This window comes from Apodemus sylvaticus, chromosome 13 (assembly GCF_947179515.1).
Source record: "Apodemus sylvaticus chromosome 13, mApoSyl1.1, whole genome shotgun sequence".
Classification (NCBI taxonomy): Eukaryota; Metazoa; Chordata; class Mammalia; order Rodentia; family Muridae; genus Apodemus; species Apodemus sylvaticus.
In genome coordinates, this window is record NC_067484.1 from 70,854,388 (window position 1) to 70,876,955 (window position 22,568).

General features: G+C 45.2%; 1 protein-coding gene across 1 annotated transcript in view; it reads right to left on the bottom strand.

The window, feature by feature from the left end:
- The window catches only part of Ctnna1 (catenin alpha 1), a 126,519-nt gene extending 124,550 nt beyond the window's left edge, over positions 1 to 1,969 (bottom strand). The window contains exon 1 of the mRNA XM_052155317.1: positions 1,863 to 1,969. The gene's annotated coding sequence lies outside the window, so the exon portion shown is untranslated. The remainder of the gene's footprint in view (positions 1 to 1,862) is intronic.
- Positions 1,970 to 22,568: the final 20,599 nt, after the last annotated feature.

Below are 22,568 nucleotides of genomic sequence, written 5' to 3' on the forward strand. Positions count from 1 at the left end.
CATGGGTCAGGAGAGAAACTACACTCAAAATACGGAACTAGATGTTTGCAGCGAAGGCTGATGACAGAGGTAGGGTGTGCAACTCAAATACAGAGCACCTGCCTAGCATGCACAGGCTCTAGGTTTGTTCTCCAATACCACAGTGGGGTGGGGTGGGGTGGGGTTTGATGAGAAAAGGCACAGGACAGTGAGTGATACTCAACTAGAAGAAAAAAAGACACCCCTCATCTCTGATCACTATATAAACTGTTTCTGATGGGAATGGAGATGGATGGTAACACATAACTGGTGCTGAAAACCAATATATTCGGTTAGAATCATATGCAAGAAAAGGAGGGGTGGAAAAGTAAAGGGAGGAAAAAACAGAATAATATCCCGGTTCCACTTAAATGCCTTTTTAGGTTTTGCCCTATTCCTTCTGTGGAATTACTTTAATTCATGCTTCATCCAGTTCGAAAGCCACCACTTTCCAGAAGGGCCAGACTTATAAACTTATTAACACCCCCACCCATGCTCCACAAGCTTGTGTTGTTTGCATTATAAACAATACGATCCAGACAGGTGCAATGGTCTGAATCCCAACACTCAGGAAGCTTAAGCTAGTTTGGGGCTTCACAATGAGATCCAGAATGGAATAAAAACAAAAAGAAAGGGATCTGTCACTAGAGAAGCTTCCAGGCCTCAAAGAAAGAATTTTTAAAACCTGTTTGTTAACTTAGCAAGTCAGGAAGGACGAACAATTAAACAGAGGCAACGAAATGATTTCCCCACTCAATCCTTTTGTAAAACACAACAAATTCTATTTCTAAAGGTTACAGCCACCTGTAGTCTTCAAAACTCAACGCTAAACACAAAATATCCTTCTTAAAACACCTAAAAGGTACAATGATGAAGCACAGATTTACATCATAAATTATTGTAAATTCCATACACACACGCATCTAAAATAAAACCAAATGTTATGAAGGCACAGAACATAAGCGGGTATCAATCCTTGATTTGAGCCAACCGCTCACTGAATTATTGGGGTGGCCACTGCTTGAAAACCAAGGTTAGGAATCCAGTCAACGACATCCCCGCCCCCCAAGTTCTACAGACACATTAACAAGTTCCTTTAAAAGTCAAAAGCCAGGTCACTGACATGGCAAGCCTGCGATGCCCGCTGTCGGGAAGCTGAGGCAGGCCAGCCTGGGCTACTTAGCAAGACCCGCTCTCGGTAACCCAAAGTTAGTAACTCTAAAGCCAGTCGTGAAAACTAAGGTAATGTCAGTGAGGTTTCACAGCAAGTGAGGCTGAGTAATTTTAAGGTGAAAATTAAACTCCTTGCCACAAATCCACACGGGTGTGGCGCACCTTCAGGACGAGAGCGCTGGAGAACAGGAAGCTGCGACTCCCGTTCCCCGCGGGTCGGGCTGGAAAGTCGGCTCCTCCGACCTCTGGTCCCGCAAACGCCCAAGTCGCAGCGGCGGGGAGGGGGAGGGGAGTGGCCGGCCCTAATCCAGGGAACAATCGCGTCCCTAAAACACCCCACTGCCCGACCGCGGGGGTCACGCCGCGGTTGTCCCTCAGTGAGGGAGGCGGCCTGAGGCGCGACGCTGCTCCCGCGCGCGCTCCCTGCTGCGGGAACAAAGTTTAGAAAGAGGGAGAAAGTTTTCCAAGGAAGCGCCCCGGCGGTCGCCCCGCTTCCCGAGCGTCGGGCTCCGCCCGCCCAGGCCCAGGCTGCTCCGGGAAGCCGCCCCAGCCCGACGCTCTAGGGCGGCGGCAGCCGAGAGCCCGCACCGGACACCCCAGGCCCGAGGCAGAGGAGACCCGCGCACCACCGGGGGACCCCGCGCGCCCCGAGGGAAGGGACGGAGAGTTACCTGCGGCGAGCGGAACGAGCGCGGGACGATTCCTGAGGCGCCAAGCCGACGGCCACCGCTTTGTCTCCCGCCCGTCCGGCTCCCAGGAGGAAATGGGCCGCCCTGCGCCCCCGCCCCCGGCCCGCCCCGCGCCGCGCCCGCCCGCCCTTCCCGGCACCTCCCTCCGCGCGCTCTTCCCGGCGCCTCCCGCGGCCTCCACCCCGCGGGTCCCGGCCTGGCGCAGCCGGCGCTTCCCAAGGCGAGCCTCCCAGCCGGAGGGTAGCCTGGCCACTCTAGGCCGGGACCCCTAGAAGTCCTGTTTGTGTGGCCTTTGGGCCCGCAGACCCGGACCCCCGACGGGAGGAAGGGGCGGAGACTCAGGGAACAGCCCGCGGCGGGGAAAGGCGGGCGGAGGGCAGGTGAGTCACCGCTCCGGGCTCAGGTGAGTCTCGGGGCGCGGCCCCGGAAGGCCCCGCCCCGTCCGGCTCCCCGGGACCCGCTGGGCCGACTGCGGTGACCACCACGCACCCCACACGCTAGTCCAAGGCGTCCGGAGCAGGGGGCAGCCTTCTGCTATGCTTTACCGAGGGAAAAACACAGCAAGGAAAGTTCCACCTCTTCGGGCACAGTGGAACACGACCCTCCTGTTTGGGTTTTTGTTTGTTTTGGTTTGGTTTTTTTTTCCTTCTGTTTTGTGGTGTTTATTATCTTTTTTTGTTATTTTGTTATTTTATTTTTGAGGTAGGGTCACACAGAGTTCAGGCTGGTCTCGAACTGTTTGTGAAAGCAAGAATCACCTAAAAACTTTGGTTTTTCGAGACAGGGTTTCTCTGTGTAGCCCTGGCTGTCCTGGAACTCACTCTGTAGACCAGGCTGGCCTCCAACTCAGAAATCTGCCTGCCTCTGCCTCCCAGAGTGCTAGGATTGCAGGCGTGCGCCACCACTTCCCGGCAAAACTTTTTTTGTTTTTATTACAGCCATGCTTTTAATCCCAGTGTTCTGAAGGCAGAGGCAGGTGGACCCCAGGAGAGTTTCTGAATTTAAGTGTGGTTTCTCTTTCACTATGTGGATCCTGGGGATTGAATTTACTCAAGAGCCAATTTACCTTAAACTCCTAATCCTCCTGCACACACACACACAAACACCCCGCAGCTGCTGAGATTGTAGGTCTGCACCATTATACCTGGTCTTTTAGGGCTTCTTAAAAAGAGTGGGCAAATGAGAGATGGCTCTATGGGTAAAGGTGTCTGCCACTCTATCAGCAAGGCTAACCTGACAACCTGAGTTGTGGAAAGACAGAATGAAGGCCAGACATGTCCTCTGACTTCCACACTGGTGCAGATGGCATATCTACCCACATACACATCACACACACACACAATAGTAATAATAATAATAATAAATTTTAATTTTAAGAGACTTGGAGATGTTTGCCCTGGATTTAATCTTCAGTACTACAAAACATAACAAAAAAAGACATACCTCCACAAGGCCATTCTTGTCCAACCACTCTTGTGTTTCTAGCTTTGGGGTTTTACCTCCCACAGTCTTCTCTGATTAGAGTGTCTGCTTTTCCCTTACTTCACTTGGCTATGTCAGAACATAATAATCACATAATAAATACTTGTTTGGCCTAGCTAATGATCCCAGTGCTTGGGGGGGCTAAGGCAGGACTCAAGGATTGCCTTAAAAAAGAAAGGAAAGAAAGAACCTTTCTCAAAAGGGGTGGAGTGCGGTGCAGTGGGGAGGGGAGGGAAGGGGAGGTGGTGTTCTTTGTTTGAAGTAGTAATAAATCAGTCTATTGGCTCAAAACATTTTAGGAGAGAGAGAGAGATAATATCTGCCTGGAGAGGTAGAGGAATCTCTGAGTTTGAGGACAGCCTAGTCTACTACAGAGTGAGTTCCAGGATAACCAGTGCTACACAGAAAAAAACCCTGTCTAGGCTGGTAGGATGACTCAGTGGATAAAGGCTCTTGCCCAACCCATATAACCTGCGTTCAATCGCCAGGACCCACACGGGGGAGGGACAGAGCTGATTCCCAAAGGTTGTCTTCTGACCTCCACCTAAGCACCGTGGCATTTGTGCACATGCGGGCAGGTGAGTGAGCACACACACATAAATAAATGTTAAGGAAATCTAAAGAACTGGTGGTGTGTGCCCGCAATCACAGCACCCAAGAGATTGAGGAAGGAGGATTGCTGTGCGTTTATGGCCAGCCTGGGTCACCCACATAGTAAAGGCTACATGGTAAGATAATTTCGATTTAAGTAAATCAATAAACAAGAAGAAAATATTGTGAAGGGATCTTGAATTCAGCGGAACTTTAAGAACTACTGTGTCCTAGAGCCCAGTGGCTGGCTTTTTCTATGTGTTGTCAAGCCATCCACGATGATCTCATCCAGACTAGACGATAAATATGCTGACAAGTCCAGAATTACATTACCACCTTAGACCTTGTCCCTGAATTTGAGACAATATTCAGATCTCTGATATCTCTTTCTGTTTGACTTCTGATAGGCATCAGACTTACATGACCACATATCAAAACTGCTTTCTGATACCTCTCCAGACTTGCTGACCCCACAGCAGGGGCCATCACCTTAGTCAGAAACTCTACTCCAGAAACCTTGGAGGTGGAGCTGGAGAGGTGGCTCATCAGTTAAGAGCATTTGTTGCTCTTAGACCTACATAAGGGCTCACAACCATCCATAATTCCAGTTCTAAGCAATCTGATACATTCTTTTTACCTCAACAGGCATCAGACACATATGTGGTACAGACAGAAACATATACATATATACAAATATATATGAAATAAAATGTGTTTTTTAAATCTTGGTCTTATCATCTTTGATTATTATTTCTCACATTTTTCATTTGATTGTGTCAGAATGTACTCAGAACTCACCCTTTTTACTTCCCCACTGAGTCCAGTCAGCTGTCACCATCTCTGCCTAAGTCTCACAGAAGACTGCTAATCTCTCTTTCTTCCACCCTCGCCTTACTCACTGTAGCCTTAGTTCAGCAGCCTGAGTGATCCTGTAAAACTTAAGTCAGACACTGTCACCAACTCACCCAAAACCTCCAGAGGCACTCACCTGTCAGAGCAGAAGCCAAGGTCCTTATAAGGGCCTCCAGAGCTCACTTGCCCCCACACACTTCTCTGACACAGTGGCCTTCTTACTATTCCAGGATAGGCTCTTGCCTGAGGGCCTTTCTTTCTGCCTGGAATGCTTTCCTCCTATTACCAGCCTGGCTCACTCCTCTGCCAGGTGCTCAAGTTTCTCAAGTGAAACTTCTCAACCACTGTATCTAAAACTGCACCTCAACTACTGTGTCTAAAATCTATCATCTTGCATCATAAAAAATTATGATTTTTGAATGCATATTTGTAATTGCATATATGACATAGAAAGTCATAGATCTGGTTCCCTGCTTTTTCTAACTTCCTTTCACTAAATTTTAAGCCACATGAGGACTACAATTTTTTTCTTTCTTAATTATTTATTTTAAAAGGACTAGAATTTTGTCTAATATGTTCAATGTTATATCATTGGTGCCTAGATTAGTACTTGGAGTATAGCAAGTCCCTCAATAAATACTTCTAAGTGAAATGTATAGAAGATGAGGATGGGATGAATTTTATTCTATTCCAAGGAAATGTGGCTAGGAATAGAAAGCAAAATACAACTTAAAACACTATCCCAGAACTTAGGAGGCTACAGCAAACATTCAAGGACAGTCTCAACTACAGAGTAAAAAAACCTACCCCAACATACAAAACACAGGGGTTGAAGAGATGGTTCAGAGATGAAGAGGACTCGGCTGTTCCAGAGAACCCAGGTTTGATTCCCAACACCAACACGGTGGCTCACAGCTGTCTGTAATGAGATCTGATGCTCTCTTCTGGTGTGTCTAAAGTCAGCTACAGTGTACTTACATATAATAGTAAAAGAATCTTTGGACCAGAGCAAGTGGGGCCAGAGAGAGTAGAGGCTCTGAGTTCAATTCCCAGCAGCCACATAATGCCTCACAACAATTTGTACAGCTACAGTGTACTCATATACATAAAATAAATAAATAAACCAATTTAAATTTACTTTAGAGAAGAAAAGATAGGCAGGGCTTATCCATCTAACCTAACCTTCTCTCTTAATTTTAGACAGGATATCTTAGTCAGGGTTTGTATTCCTGCACAGACATCATGACCAGGAAGCAAGTTGGTGGGAAAAGGATTTATTCAGCTTGCACGTTCACATTGCTGTTCATCACCAAAGGAAGTCAGGACAGGAACTCACACAGGGCAGGAAGTTGGAGGCAGGAGCTGCTGCAGAGACCATGGAAGATGGTGCTTACTGGCTTGCTTCCTCTGCCTTGTTCAACCTGCTTTCTAATAGAACCCAGGACCACCAGCCCAGGGATGGCACCACCCACAATGGCCCCTCCCTAATTGATCACTAATTGAGAAAATGCCTTACAGCTGGATCTCATGGAGGCATTTCTTCAACTGAGGCTCCTTTCTCTGGGATAACTACAGCCTGTGTCATGTTGATACAGAAAACCAGCCAGTGCACAGGGTCTTTCTTTTTCTTTCTTCTTCCTTCCTTCCTTCCTTCCTTCCTTCCTTCCTTTCTTTCTTTCTTCTTGTTTGTTTTTTGTTGTTGTTGTTTTTTGTTTTATTTTCTGAAACAGGGTTTCTCTGTGTAGCCCTGGCTGTCCTGGAACTCACTCTGTAGACCAGGCTGACCACGAATTCCAATGGCCTACCTCTGCCTCCCAAGTGCTGGGATTAAAGGGGCGTTTCACCAGCATCTGGCTGTCTTTGGAGCTTTCTAAGGAATGTTCTTATCAGCTCTCTGCCAGTGAGCAGTGTTCCTAGTCCTCTTTTTACTTTGTACTGTTTCTTCTAGACTGTGTCTCACTAAGTTATTCAAGCTCTGCCTTGAATTTATCTGTAACCAGGCAGGCCAGGTAAGCATCCTGCCGCAATCCTCTAAGTTGGTAGAGTTACATAGGCTTACACCCTAGGCCTGACTGAAGTGAAAACTTAAGGGTTAGTTAAAAAGTCAGTTGTGTTACATGGTGTTTCATTGAGACAAACACGTGAAGGAGTCTTTTCTTAAAGTTGATACAGGTGAAAGGCTAAGGCAGACTGGTGAAAGAATGTTTCCCTGAAGCAGACACAGGAGAAAGAATGTTCTGCTAAAGCAAGCATGTGAAAAGACTCCACTCATGATGAAGGATTCTTTGTTAATGACACATAGGTATTGTCCCTCATGCATTGTGTACTTGAGCTGCATTTGTCAGGACTCCATAGAGAAAAACACACCAAAAAAAAAAAAAAAAAAAAAAAAAAAAAAAAAACCCTGGTGATATGTTGGGATGTTTTTGCCGCTTCTGTAGACTAGGGCTGATTGACAAATTGATGTCAGTTGAGACAGGCACACATGACACAAGACCAATGAAAAACATGATGTTTAAGGGACTGTAAAAGGGACAGTGACAAAGACTAAACCTGGCTTACTCATACAACACTTGTTGGTTTCAAGTCTTCAAAGAGCTTCACTCCCTGAGACACAGCTGAGAACTTCTCTTGACATTCCTGTTGGTCCCTCCTGCTGGCTCATGCCTAGGCTGAGGCCTGGCTGTCTCTGTTAGATAGTGTCACCGATGCTGATTCATGTTTGCTGTCGCAACTCTACCAAACTAGACTGCTTGTGTATCCATAAAGTGTATACTAGTAGATCAAGCAGCCACTGCTAAACTGTGAACTAAACTGCGAATTTTCAGACAGCACAAATAAGATTTACTCTAAAGAACCCTTTCTAAACAGGTCCACTTCCCCCATATCCTTTCTTTACCACTGCCTCTAAAAGATGATGGGTTAAAAAGGAGGTTAAAACATTTAAAAACCAGGGGCTGGAGAGATGGCTCAGTGGTTAAGAGCACTGACTGCTCTTTCAGAGGTCCTGAGTTCAATTCCCAGCAACCACATGATGGCTCACAACCATCTGTAATGGAATCTGATGCACATTTCTTTCTCTCTTTTTTTTTTTGTTTTTTTGTTTGTTTGTTTGTTTGTTTGTTTTTGTTTTGTTTTTATTTTATTTTTTTGAGACAGGGTTTCTCTGTGTAGCCCTGGCTGTCCTGGAACTCCCTCTGTAGACCAGGCTGGCCTCGAACTCAGAAATCCACCTGCCTCTGCCTCCCAAGGGCTGGGATTACAGGCATGTGCCACCACCGCCCAGCTCTGATGCACATTTCTAATGTGTGTCTGAAGACAGCTGTAGTGTACTCATATAAATAAAAAAATAAATAAATCTTTAAAAAAAAACATTTAAAAACCATCATTAAAAATAAAATTTAGAGCCGGGCAGTGGTGGCGCACGCCTGTAATCCCAGCACTCTGGGAGGCAGAGGCAGGCAGATTTCTGAGTTCGAGGCCAGCCTGGTCTACAGAGTGAGTTCCAGGATAGCCAGGGCTATACAGAGAAACCCTGCTTGAAAAAAACAAATCCAAAAACCAAAATAAATAAATAAATAAAATAAAATAAAATAAAATAAAATAAAATTTAGCTGGGCGGTGGTATTGCACGCCTTTAATCTCAGCACTTGGGAGGCAGAGAGAGGCAGATTTCTGAGTTCAAGCGATTTCTTCAACCAGCCTGGTCTACAGAGTGAGTTCCAGGACAGCAGGAGCTACAGAGAGAAACCCTGTCTTGAAAAATCAAAAAAATAAAAGAAAATAAAATTTAAAAAATTAAAGTTATACCTGACACTGTATTTCTAGTCTTTGTAGTTTTAATATTTCTCAGAAATTGTCTACTGGTTAATTTTCCCTTTTTTTTAATGTTTATTTAGTGTGGTGTAGCATTTTATGTCTGAGTGTAGAAAGCATAGGACTATTTGGAAAAGTCAGATCTCTCTTTCTACCATGTAAATCCTGGCCCTTGGTTTTGGTGGCAAGTACCCTTACCTGCTGAGCCATGTCACCAAGCCAAATTTTCTCCCCACCCCATTGTGTGTGTGTGTGTTTTCTTTCTCCTCCGTTGTGGGGCATTTTGTAAGGACACTGTCTTTATCTGGTTGGTTGGTGGTTTGTTAGCTTTTCAGGTTTCTCCCATAATTTAGCACAATACCTGGAGCATAAAACATACCTGAAAACAGTTTGCAGGGGCCGGAGAGAGAATTCAGTGATTAAGACAGTGGCTGCCTGGCCCCTGCTCGGGGGTCACGAGGGTCGTGCAGGTCGTGAAGCCACATACTCCATTAATAAAGTTCCCTAACAGAAGAGACAAACCTAAGCTCAGTGCCTCAGCAGCTTTGGGATCTGCTGCGCTGCCCTCCCACTCCTCTGTCACTTCACAGCATCCTAAAGAAAGTACATCCTCAGATTTACTGATGCATCAGGGGCCGCCAGACACGGCAGAAACAATAAAGCCATTACCTCAGAAATACAGAAGGAAACCTATGTCTCAAGAGGAAATGGAATTTATCCAGCGTGGGGGTCCAGAGTGATCGTCGTGGCTGCTGCTTGTCACCACACAGAAGGATTAGCTTTACAATAAAGGACTTCCACAGTGTCAAATGAAAAGTCACATATTAAACAACCTTAATCAATATGCTGTAAGCAGAATGAAGGCTAGGAACTCCAGGTGGCCACTGAATCTCCTACATTATGTATCTTGTCAGCTTCCCCACAAGCTGACTTGTACACTTATTAAAGTCTACATTAAAGAAAAAAAAAAAAAGACAGTGGCTGCTTGCCAAGTGGTGGTGGCCCACACCTTTGATCCCGGCACTCAGGAGGCAGAGGCAGGCAGGTCTCAGAGTTTGAAGCCAGCCTGATGTACAGAGGGAGTTCCAGGAAATCCAGGGCTACGCAGTAAAACCTTGTCTTGAGAAATCAAAAGGAAAAGCAAAGCTCTTCCAAGAGACTGCTCTTCCAAGAGACCCAGGTTCAATTCCCAGCACCCACATAGTAACTTAGAGCTGCCTGTAACTCTAGTTTCAGGAGATCTGATACCCTTTTCTAGCTTCTATAGGCACAAGGCATGTTTGTGGTACATATGGAAAATGAATTAACACTATTTGCATGGGTCAGGAGAAACGGGCAATAGGCTAAATACAAGTTCATAGCTGTATAGCAAGACCCTGTCTCAAAAATAATTTTGCTGTGTGGTGGGTATGCACCTTATTTCCAGCACTCAGGACAAAGAGGAAGGAGGCTGATATGAATTAAACATCATCCTGGTCTACTCAGAGCAGTGACTCTCAACCTTCCAAATGCTGCAACCCAGTAAGACAGACAGTTCTTCATGTTATGGTGACCCCCAGTCATAAAATGATTTTCATTGTTACTTCATAACTATGATTTTGCTAGTATTATGAATTGTAATGTAAATATTTGTGTTCTGAGTGTCTTTTGGGGGGTTGCAACCCACAAGTCGAGAACCACTGACCTAGAGAGTCCCAGCATAAGTGTCAACCTAGATGCCACCAGTTGACATCAGCAACCAAGTCTTGAGCTTAAAATACTTGGTTTTCCTCCTAAGTCCTTGGACCCTCATATGTTATAAGACTCTGTCTCAAAAAAGGGGGTGGGGTGGGGATAAAGAAGGAAATGGCTATGATAGTACTGTAATCCCAGCTCTCAGGAAGTTAACACAGGAGGATTATGAATCCAGTGTCAACTGACCTACAAAGAGGGATCTGGGGACTAGGGATGTAGCGAATTGGTGAATACAAGCCTAGCATAGGTTCAGTTGCCCAATACTGCAAAAAATAGGATAAATCTATAAAATGAATGAGGGGCCGTGGACCTAAGAGGGAAACCAAGCATTTAAGCCCAAGACTTGGTTGCTGATGTCAACTGATCGCATCTAGGTTGAAACTGATGACCCATCCCATCTTACCTTGCTGAATATAGATAACACACACAGTTTAGGCTACACTAAGAAAAACCGAAGTAATACAAAAGCACGGGATATAATGAGGTAGTGATACTGACTTTGGGGGCTCTCTGCTCACTCGCCACTCCATCCTCTGGAGAGATTGTTCCTCTTTTAATAAACTACTTCTCCACCATGCCCAACTGAAACCGCAGGACTTTTTTTTCCTGTCTCTCCCCTTGGCAGCTGCCAGGGTTTTAACCAAAGCTATGCTGTTTTTTTCTTAAATTCTTAATAAAATTGTTCTTGGGGTTTAAAAAAGGAAACAGTAATATCAAAATGTCAATAAAGACGAACTAGCAAAGATCATTTTACGGAATCGCTGCATCATGAGCACTTCATTATTATTTACCTACATCATGCTGGCAAATTGCTTCACAGTTTACAAAGCACTCTCCTGGATGTTACTGCCTTGGAGACACCAGCAACCCTAAAGGAAGGCACAATAAAAGTAAAATTCAAGAGTGATAAAGAAAAAGAACCTGCGTCTTATAAAAGAAAAAAGCTACAAAATCTTGAGCTGGGTATGTTGACTCATGCCTGTAATCCCAGCACTTGGAGCTGGAGGCAGGGGAATCATGAGTTCAGAGCCAGACTATCTCAAAAAAAAAAAAGGTCGCAAAATCATGATCACTCACCAGCCCCCATTAAATCCCAAAAGAAGAGATCAAAGGGACCAAGTCTAAGGAGAACCAATAAGAGGCAAGATTTGGATAAGAGTTAGTAACAACAAAATGTAACCGCCTGCGGCTATGGGGAAGCGAGGTCACCTGGAGGGAAAGCTGGGGTTGAAATAGAACAGGTGGGCAAGAGAAATAAGGAGCCAAGACAAAGTTTTTCTGATCAAGGCTCCATATGTTTAATGGGGAGCTCCACATTTAAAGGTGGGGGAAAACCTTCCCCCAAAGACTGGGAACTCCCTCAAAACCGGTTTGGTTGCTCAGCAGGTGGCTGGTTCCTCTGAGAAAACTGCAGGTCCTTGAAGAACAGTGGACTTCACCTTGGTGCTAGAACTCCACCCTAGGTAGGGGAGGCTGCAGCTAGCACTGAGGTCTGGAACTCCTGCTCAAAGGCTGGGGGCGGAGGGGGGCACACCAAAAGGTAAAGCCAAACTGTAGGGCCACTGGGCAGTGGATGCCTTGTAGCTCCAGCTGCCTTTCATCTCCTTTCAGACGACCCTCTGTTAGCTTAGGTAGCAACAGGGCATTTTCCTCAGGTCTGTAGAGCTCAGTCATCGTCAACTAAGTCACCAGCTAAGATTTTTAAAAATATACCTAGGTACCACCCCTAGCAGCTCAAATTCAAATCTTCGGGAGGCATTCAGCAGTTTTAAGTCTCTCTCTCTCTCTCTCTCTCTCTCTCTCTCTCTCTCTCTCTCTCTCTCGGGATGACTGTGGTGTTTAAACCAGAGCTGAGAATCACTAATTCGTTGCATTGTCTAAGCCAGAGAACAGAAGACTGAGTCATAAGAGCTTGAGATGTGTTTATTACTGTTTTCTTCTTACAATAGTAATTGTTTTAATATTCTGAGTGATGAAAACTCACCACTCTCTTATATCCTGATTGTTAGATAACGGCCTCAGGTCATGAGGAACTGAGTCAGAGTATACTGGTAATAGCCCTTAGCCATAAAGCCATAAACCTTGGCTTGACCCCAGGCTGGCCTGTCCCCTCCTGTACCAACTCTATGTCCAGGTACTGAGAACCCACTCTGGTCCCAGTCAAACCACAAAGAAAAAAAAAAAAAAAAGCTGTAACTTCCTGGCTAGTCATGTGTGAACGTGTATATACACACCTGTCCTCGGTTCAGTAAAGCAGACTCGGCCTGGTAAGATGGAGTGTGTCTGTTTCTCTGCTTCATTTTCTCTAGACTTGTTATATGCCAGTCTGAGTGCTCAGAGCTTTGTAGTTCATTCCAGCCTTTTCACTGTCCTCGGACAGTTATTATATTCCTCATTCTGTATGAGAACCAAGTGTAGGTTCTCCTGGGAGTGTGGCAGCACTGAGACCCTCATCAGCCAGAATGCAGCCCCAAATTGTTGTGTAAGACTCCAGAGAGCCTTGGCTTCCCGGGGACCCCCAGAGTAAACAAGATGGAGCAGAGAGCCGGTGGTGGTGGTGGCGCACACCTGTAATCACCGCACTCTGAGAGGCAGAGGCAGGCAGATTTCTGAGTTCGAGGCCAGCATGGTCTACAGAGTGAGTTCCAGGACAGCCAGAGCTATACAGAGAATCCCTGTCTCGAAAAGAAGAAGAAGAAAAAAAAAGATGAAGCTAAGAATCGATGCAAAAAGCAAGAGGAGTTTATTATTCCAATGTTTGGGGTCGTCCTGCACCAGAAGGAGAAATAGCAACACCGCCCCCCCCCCAGCCTGTTTGATCAGTCTTTATACAGTTTGTCCCGTGGAACTTGTTTACCTGCTCCAGACCTCCCCCACCCCCCAGGAAGCCATGTTTACCGGCTCCGGACCTCCCCCACCCCTAGGAGGCTGATGGTCTAGCCTTTCCTTTCTGGAAGTTGGGGAATCTCTTTAGAGTCACTCCTCTGCAGCCACCTGGGGATAGTTCCTGAAGCCCTTAGCTAATGCCCTGCCAGTTCCCAAACCTCGGATGCTTCAGTCCCTTATGTAAACTATCCTAGTATTTGCACATAGCCAACACACATCCTGATACACACTCATATGCTCTCTAAATAGCTCTCTTCACTTGCCTGCACATGTGTGTATGTGTGCCACATGCATGATGCATGCCTACGCCTGATGAAGCTAGAAGATGGCACCGGAACTCCTGGAACTGGAGTCACCAGTGTTTGTAATGTTTGTGAGACACCGTGTAGGTGCAGAGAATTGATCCCAGTCCTCTACAAGTGCTCTCTGGAGAGAGGCAAGTATTCTTCACCACAGAACATCTGCCCAGCCTCAAAAACACAACCTCCTCCCTTTCCCTCTCCTTCTCCCTCCCCCTCCCTCTCCCTATCTGTCTCGGCTTTTCCAGACACAGGATGTCTCTGTGCAACCCTGGCTGTCCTGGCCTCCGACTCATAGACTGCTTCCTAAGCGATGGGATTAAAGGCATGCACCACCACCACCATTTTAAATTTTTTTCTTATCAACTTTAATTAAGGGTTACATGAGTGCAGATGCTTGAAGAGGTCAAAGACATTGGATCCACTTGAATGAGTGCTGGGAACTGAACCCTGTTCTCTAATGAGCACTATGTGCTCTTACTTTCTGAGCTATCTCTCCAGCCCCAGAGCCAAACTACTCTTTTGACCACATAGTCTCTTAGTCTCTAAACTGCCAGTGTTGTGTTCTTTTAAGTGCAGAGTCTGTTGGGGATTGAACTCAGTTCATCAGATTTGGTGGCAAGCACCTTTACCCACGGAGCCCTCTCGCCAGCTCAGTGTTGCTTTTTAATCCCTGTTGTAACGCCACATTCACAATAGTTTTCATGCCAAGATTCCCCCTGTGAGAGTAATCAAAATGTGTATTGCTGTGTATACACTTTATCTTGTGCACAGCTTTAAGAAGTGTGACAAGGAAGACTTTAGGGGGGTGGGATAGAAGACCCATTATAGGGCTCCACATGCTGTTTCAGGCCTGTTCTAACAGGATACCATTGGTTTTAATGGTGAGTTAAACTTGGGCTCTTAACGCTGAGGGGAGATGTATAAGCTCCTCTATTCCTGTTATTCATCTTTCTTACAAAACTGGAATCAAAAGTTCTCAAAAGCTGCAGAGGTGGCTGTTCACTCCTTCATCTCTGGTATGATCAAAGATGTGCACAGAAAAACAAATGCTTCCCACTTCTTTCATGTTCATATTTTTGTTGATAACAGCCTAGGCAGGGAACCTGTGTGGGAGAAAGTTAAAGACTGACAACAGCAGGCTTACACCTAAAAGACAGACGTCATTAGAAAGGAGAAAGACATGGGGGAAGGGAGGCTGTGCTTTTTTGTCTTCAAAGAATCAGTGAGCTTTTTTGTGGAAACCTGGCTCTGCGTATTCAACCATTCTAAAATTTCTTTTATGTATGGCATTTTCAGATTTTCATCAGAGTATGAAAGGGGCTATCAAAATAAGAATTGTTGCATTGTTCTATAAATCAAATTAAATTAATACACTTTAGATCTCAGATGCACTGGCAAGTGAGTCATCGGTCTTCAGTCATTGTTTCTGTTGCTCACCAACAAATATTTTTCTTCCAAGAAACTTGAGGCGAGAGAAAGCCTGCTATAATAGAGCAGAGGCACATACTGGTCAGGAGTCTTTACATGCCCCAGAGGTCCCACTGTGGGCGTTCTGAATATAGAAGGAGGGGAAGGAGAAGCCAGGGCAGCCCCTGGTTTTGGCTCGTCCATGTGAAACTGGTTGTGGGTTGGCTGGAGTCACGCAAGCCGAGCTGTCCCTGAGCTGCATTGATGTTGGGAGCCTAGCTCCCTCTGTCATCTCTTAGCAGGCCAGGTTCTTTATTTCTTTAATTACAATGTATCACTCTTCTGTCTGATTGTAAGTGTTGACAGGACCTGCCCTCTGCCACAGAAGGCTATTATATTCATTCATGCCTTTAATTTGTTCAGTCAAATATTTTTAAAGCTAAGATTGGTGACTCAAACCTCTAATCATAGTATTTGGGAGGCTGAGTCAGGAAGATTGCTGAAGATTCAAACCCAACCTAAGTATAAAGTTAGACCCTGACCCTCTCCTCCAAAAAAAAAAAAAAAGACCCACTAACATGCTGTCTTAGTCAGGGTTTCTATTCCTGCACAAACATCATGACCAAGAAGCAAGTTGGGGAGGAAAGGGTTTATTCAGCTTATACTTCCATGCTGCTGTTCGTCACCAAAGGAAGTCAGGACTGGAACTCAAGCAGGTCAGGAAGCAGGAGCTGATGCAGAGGCCATGGAGAGATGTTACTTACTGGCTTGCTTCCCCTGGCTTGCTCAGCCTGCTCTCTTATAGAACCCAAGAGCACCAGCCCAAAGGTGGTACCACCCACAAGGGGCCCTCCTCACTTGATCACTAATTGAGACAATGCCTCACAGTTGGGTCTCATGGAGGCACTTCCCCAACTGAAACTCTTTTCTCTGTGATAACTCCAGCCTGTGTCAAGTTGACACACAAAACCAGCCAGTACACATGCCATGCTAAAAAAAAAGAAAAAAGAAAAAAGCCGATACACTCTCCACAGGTGCCTTGAACTGAGATTCCAGAGAGACAGAGATGTCGTGAATGGGTAGCAGATGAGCAGGGTGATGTCAGACAGGGTCAGGGTGAACAGCTGGGGAGAGGAGTGCTCACATGTAGGACTCGCTGAGAGCCAGTTTGACTAGAGTAAGCCCTGCGATGGAGAGAATGTCCAGAGGAACAAAAACGAGTACAAAAACCCTTGGGTAGAATAGGAGGGATGGGATGTGGTAGAGCACTCATTTATCCCAGCTCTCAGGAGGCAGAGACAGGCAATCTCTCTGAGTTCGAGGCCAGCCTAGTCTATATAGTGAGTTCCAGGACAGCTAAGGCCATATAGCCAGACACTGCCTCAAACAAACAAACAAACAAACACAGAAACAAGCAAAGGGAAGGCTAGGATGCTGAGCGGTGGTGAATGGGGAAAACCCAACAGTAATAAGAACAGAGAAGCTGACAGGAGCCAAACCCAACAGGCTCTTGCAGGAGATGGGAAGGAGTAAGGTGTTCTGGCGGTGTGTGCTGTGACAAGGGTGTGCAAAAACACTCACAGGATTAACTGGGCAAGGTTGGTTTGTAGTTTTATTTTGTCTTTTGAAATAGTGTCTCAAGTAGCCTAGGCTGGTTTTGAACCCCTAATCTTCCTGCCTCCCCTTCCCAACTGCCACCATGACCTCAGTTATCCTCCCCACCCCAGCCCCATATCTGAAATCTAAGCATATAGGAGACACTTGTTCCAGCTACTGAGCAGACCAGGGCAGGTGGGGAGAGATCACTTGAATCCAAGGGGGGATTTTGTTATCGTTTTTTTTTTTTTTGCTTTTGCTTCTGCTCTTTTGAATGTTTAGTAGCCAGACAATAGGCGGGACACTGGGAAATTACAGTAAGCTAATAGTCTTCCTCCCAACAAGGGGTGTCCTTGTTAGTTTTTGTCAAAGTGATACATGCTGCAGTCATTTTGGAAGACGAACCTCAATTGGGAAAATACTACAACTAGATTGCCTGAAGGCAAGCCCGTGGGGTGTGTTCTTGATGACTGATTAACCTGGGAGGGCTCAGCCCACTGTGGGCGGTGCCATTCCTGAGTTATATAAGAGAGCAGGCTGACCGACCCTGGGGGAAGCCAATCAGTAAACAACATCATCAATGTTTCTGCTTCAATCCTGCCTCCAGATTCCTTCCGTAACTTCCCTCAGTGATGGAGTGGGACCTGAGAGCTGTGAGTTGAAATAGACAATTTGCTCTCCAAGTCGCTTTTAGTCAGGGTGTTTTACAACAGCAATAGAAAGCAAAGTTAAGACATGGGACTTACCAGATAGCCGGATACGTAGAGAAGCGGGGTCCTGGTAATACAGTGCCGTTGTAGGAGTAAGTAACGCCACGTGTTCTGAGCGTCTGGAGCAATTCATTCATTCAGTAAATAACTCCGTTATAAGCTCCTGTAATGTAGTGGTACAATAAACAGGTGAGGCACTCCCTGCATGGTGTTTACAGTGGTAAGGGAGACGGAGTATGTAGCAAGCCTGGAAGAACGAAAGAGGATTCAGGAGACACTGTTTGAGCTAACACCTACCCGATGCTGGAAAAGAAGTTAGGGGAAGCGTGCTACGGGTTGCGAAAGGTTCTCGCTTCTGAGCCAAATCCCCCAAGAGGAACAGCAGTTATCGCGATGGAGGGGAATTGTGCAGGAAAAGTGGCATCCCAGAACAGCATCAGAGGCATGGGAAGTAGACACACTGTCCTGGGGGACAGCGAGTGATGCAGTATGGCTGGCTGCAGTGTGGGAACGCAGAGTGGTCCAAGGGAATGGAGACACTGACGTCAGCAGCAAGCCCCGCTAAGAGAGTCCTTTGAACATCATCCCCAGCACGCTAGACAGTTTTTAATGAGTTTTACTTTAGCTTTTTGGTTTTTAAAAACAGAGTCTTGTGTAGACCAGGCTGGCCTCCAACTTGCCATGTAGCTGAGGATAACCTTAATTTACTCCTGACTGTCCTGCCTCCACTCTACAAGCGCTAGGATTACAAACCAATAGCACCGTGCCTGGTTGTGTGTGGTTCTGGGGTTAGCATACACATGGTTCTGTGTAACATCTGAGGTAGATTTTAAACAGGACAGCGACCTGGCCATAGACAGGAGGCTGGGCACTATACCACAGGGTACCACACTTCATCTAACAGTGGATTCTGCTGAGCATGCCTGTTAAGCCCTCAGTGAATCCCTGTTGATATTCTCTGAGCTAAGCAAAAACCAATTTAGCAAGTGGCAGGGGTCGCCTCATTGCTGTTTCTGTGCACTGGACCAGCAGGAGTCATTCAGTCATTTACCTTCAGTGTCATCCAGCCTCTGATGGCCCCGCCCCCAGCACTCCCAATCCCATAAGCATTCATAATGCACAGTACTATACGGTCCTTTTAGATAGGAATGGATTGTCTCTCCCCATTAATTTGCTTAAGGAAATGCTGTAGTCCTTACATACACACACACACACACACACACACACATACACACACACACAACTGCTGTCTACTTTAGCTTTTCTCACCTTCACTGTTCAAATATCTAGGTATCTGATTCTTTGTGAATTTCACATCATGCACCCCAGTGGGACTCATCTCCCCATCCCTTCATATCCTGCCCTTGCAACTTCCCCCAAAAAAGAAAATAAAAAATAAATAAACAAACAAAAGAAAGAAAAACATTTTGTTGCGGAAGCTGCAGTGTGTCCCACAGTACACCCCTCTGTCCACAGAGCTTCACTTGAAATATTTATTGCAGTAAATCATCAGTCTGGTTCGAGGCCTGTGGCTTCTGTAACACTGTCAATACTGGATCCTCACTAGGACTCCTCTTGGATATTGTGGTGTTGCTGTGTCATGGAGATCCTGCAGCTTTGGGTCTGTAGGACAGGCCACTTCACAAGCTCCAGCAGCTCATAGCTGGGTAGATGTTGGGGTGGGCCAACTCAAAGCCCAGGATCTGGGCCTGGGAGCTGAGCTGGTCGGGCTGCCAGCTGTCCTGCACCTGCACCTGCACCATCAGGGTGAGCTCTGTAGCCCTGCCCAGCTAGCTCACCCTATGCCACAGCCTGCAAAGGGCAGGGCAGCCCTCTGGCTTCCTTGCCCTCGGGGTAGCTCTTGTTTGATAATGAAGTTTCTTCTGACTACCCCAACCCTCAAGAAGCTTTAGATTTAAGAATGAGAGGAAAAGCCTGGCGATGGTGGTGCACGCCTTTAATCCCAGCAGTTGAGAGGCAGAGGCAGGTGGATTTTTGAGTTGAGGCCAGCCTGGTCTACAGAGTGAGTTCCAGGACAGCCAGGGCTACACAGAGAAACCCTGTCTTGAAAAAAACAAAAAAACAAAAAACAAAACAAAAACAAAAATAAAACAAAAGACTAGGAGGAAGAGATAGCTTCTGTGTCCACAGAAGCTGAGACGAGCATGAGATTTCTAAACTGAAATAGTCTGAGATATCCTCCCTGCTTTCAATGTCTCTCAGCCATAAGGTAAATCTAAAAAACAGCCTGGCCTACGGAGCTCTTTTCTGCTTTTTTCCCCACCATCTGTCCCCTAGCACGTGCTTCTTCTTCCAGTGTCTACCTGTTAGTAGCACAGACCTGCCTAGCCACTCAGCCATTCCTATCCCACCGCTGTATTGTTTTCTTCATAGCACGGTCTGCTTGCTGGTAGCTGGGCTTTTCCCTTTAGAGTATGGCCTGAAAGCAACGACCTTGTCTGTCCTTTTTGCTCACTATTTAGCTCCGTTCCCAGAAAGATGATTGGAGCTTTAGATGCAAGTGTACAGAGCCATATTGGGGCAGTCTTGCACTTGGTCAGAGTTTGACTTTGGTCAAGGTTAACTTCTCCCAGTTAGCCAGGATCCTGCTCCACCTAGGGTGGAGTGCACGTAGTAAAGGTTAAGTTCATTGTTCTTCCTGGTATAGGGATTCCTGAATTAAACAGGTGACCCACCCAGCTGCCGGAGCAGTCAAGACGAAGACCTCCAAGAGAAGCTAGACAACTTCCACCGGAACTCAGCCTGGAGTCTGGGGGGAGGGTTTGCCCAAACTGTTAAAAGGTCCGGCGCCATTAAAGTTTACGGCTTTGATCAGTGAACATTGACTTAGCCGTACTTTCTTTTCGCCGCTCTTCCCTATGACCCCAAAATTCTCTCAACAGGTAACCCGGTTTACATGTAGCTGCTGGCGGCTACATAGTGGCGCCTGAACGTGGGACGACCTGGCACGAGAGAATTTCTTGAGGTAGCCCTATCCAGCGAAGCTTCGCAGAAAAAGGTGAAAATTAATGGTGTCCGCACGGTAAGCAACATAGAGGGCAAAACTAGCGCTAGTGAATTCGTGTCTATGGTTGTGAGTGCAAGGAATGGATACAGTTTTTCAAGCATACTGCGTGGACCCAGCGCAGGACTGCTTGGGTTGATAAGATAGGGAAATATGGGGAAGGAATTTGGTAGGCATTTGCCCAAAGCTCGTAAGAGCTGATTTCGGCGAAAAGAAAGGGGTTTTTAAAAATAGGCATATGTCCACAGCTTCTAAGAGCTGTTTAAAGAGGAAAATGGATGCAATTGCTTAACAAGCACGCTTAACTTTCTGTGTATCTTTCCGTGTTTGTCCCGGTGCACCGACTGTCTATGTGTATGTTTATGTCCTCTCTGTGTCTTTGTGTGAATGACTGTTTCATGTTAAAAAGAAAAAATTGGTAAAGATTACATCTGCTGGTAACCTCTTGAGCTAGCCACAGTTTGTGTGGGGATTGATTCAAAGCCACGCCGCGGCAGCGTAGCTCACTCACCCAAGACAGAAACATGGCTGGGGAAAAAGCCGCTCTTAAAAGCCCAGAAACCTCGAGATTTGGGAAGACTTTGGTTTGGCTTGTGAAATTCATGTAGTCGCTTTATACATGTTTCTAATTGGTTTTAATGATATAAGGCTTTACATTTCTTGACTAAAGAGTTATAAATTAATTGGTTATTATGTAAAAGGTATAGTGTTATTAAGAAAAGGTTAGTTTAAAACTGGTGATTCAGTGTTAGAGCTATCTTAACTAACTACACGTGGCCTAACGCCACTCATGCTTTGTTCTTGTTTATAATTGGATTTAAAGGTATATTTTGCATGTCTTGACTATAGAGTATTGGCTTAAGTCACTGCACATGATTTAAAAGGTATAATGTTATTAACAAATGATGGTTAAGGCTGGTAGTTTAGGGTAGTCGCCATTTTGAACACGTGGCATGATGGTTAAGGCTGGTAGTTTAGGGTAGTCGCCATTTTGAACACCACGTGGCATGACGCAATCCAGGAAATACAGGCCTTTGGGACGCTCCTAAATTGGCATGGTGTTATATGTGAATCTTGGCCTGGAGATTAGACTTAATGAAGATTAAGATTTAAAATATTGTCTCTTTAATAAGTTACACTGTTATACACTTGAACATAAGAACTGGCATACAAACCTTGTGCTGTAAATATGTGTTTGCCATTAATTTTAAAGAAAATAGATTGTTTAAAATTGGGATTTGCTTCCAAAATTGCAATTGTGCTCTAATATTGCAAGAAAACATTGAGTTACAATAAAAATCAGTGTGTCATTGGCTACAGTTTTCAGTTTACAGGCTCATAATTCTTAACATTTTGTAATTAAGATAATTTTGAGAGTGATACAGCTATGGGTTTTAGAGGCCCATTGCCTCTTTTCCACAAGTTTATAGGCTACAATGGTAGGAGCAAAATTTAACCCTCCAAGATTAAAAAGGAGATCTCAGTGGAAATGTATTTGATATCAAGTAGGTTCCCTTGACCATGGAATTACTGGTTTCTTTTGTTTAATCCTCAAAATGTCCTTGCAGGACAGATAGTTTGGGTCTGGTCTTAGATAAAAGGCTCAGATTAGAAGATATTTACATTTGAGGAATCTCATACCATGTCCTTGCCAAGGACTCAAGGTGGATCCTAGGGCAGATAAAAAAATTTACATTTGAGTTAATGCAAAGCTTAGAGCTGCCTCAGGGGAAGCTAGTGAGGAAGTTTTGAGAAATTGTTTCTGCCTTACAGGCCCCACCTAGGGAGTGTTTGGCTAAAAAAAAAAAAAAAAAAAAAAAGGTTTTTGATTTATCCAGGTGTGGGTTAAAATGCTGTTCAAATCTATGAAAGGTCAAGGAGGCTATAAAGGCATTAACATTTGGCCTGTCTACTCCCTACAAAATTATTGTAAATTTAAAGGGTTGGTTTTTTGCTTTACATTCTGATAGTTATAAAAGCATTTGCTTCTAATTTTAAAGAAACAACAAAACAATGTCATTAGAAAGTTTTGCCTCAAGGAATGGCTAACAGCCTTATGTCTTGTGAGAAAAAGTGTTTTGTCTCTGTTTCTATACTAGAAGTTAAGATCTTAAAATTTTCAGTGTATAATGTTCATAGAATGTTTGTTACAGGCCCTTGCTCCTATAGACTTTTAGAATTTTTAGGTAAATGGCTTTCAAAGGTTGTTAGGATATATTAATTGGCTTTATCTTATATTTACCTCATTTTAAGCTTGCCACAGAAGGTCTTAAACCTCTGTTTTCAA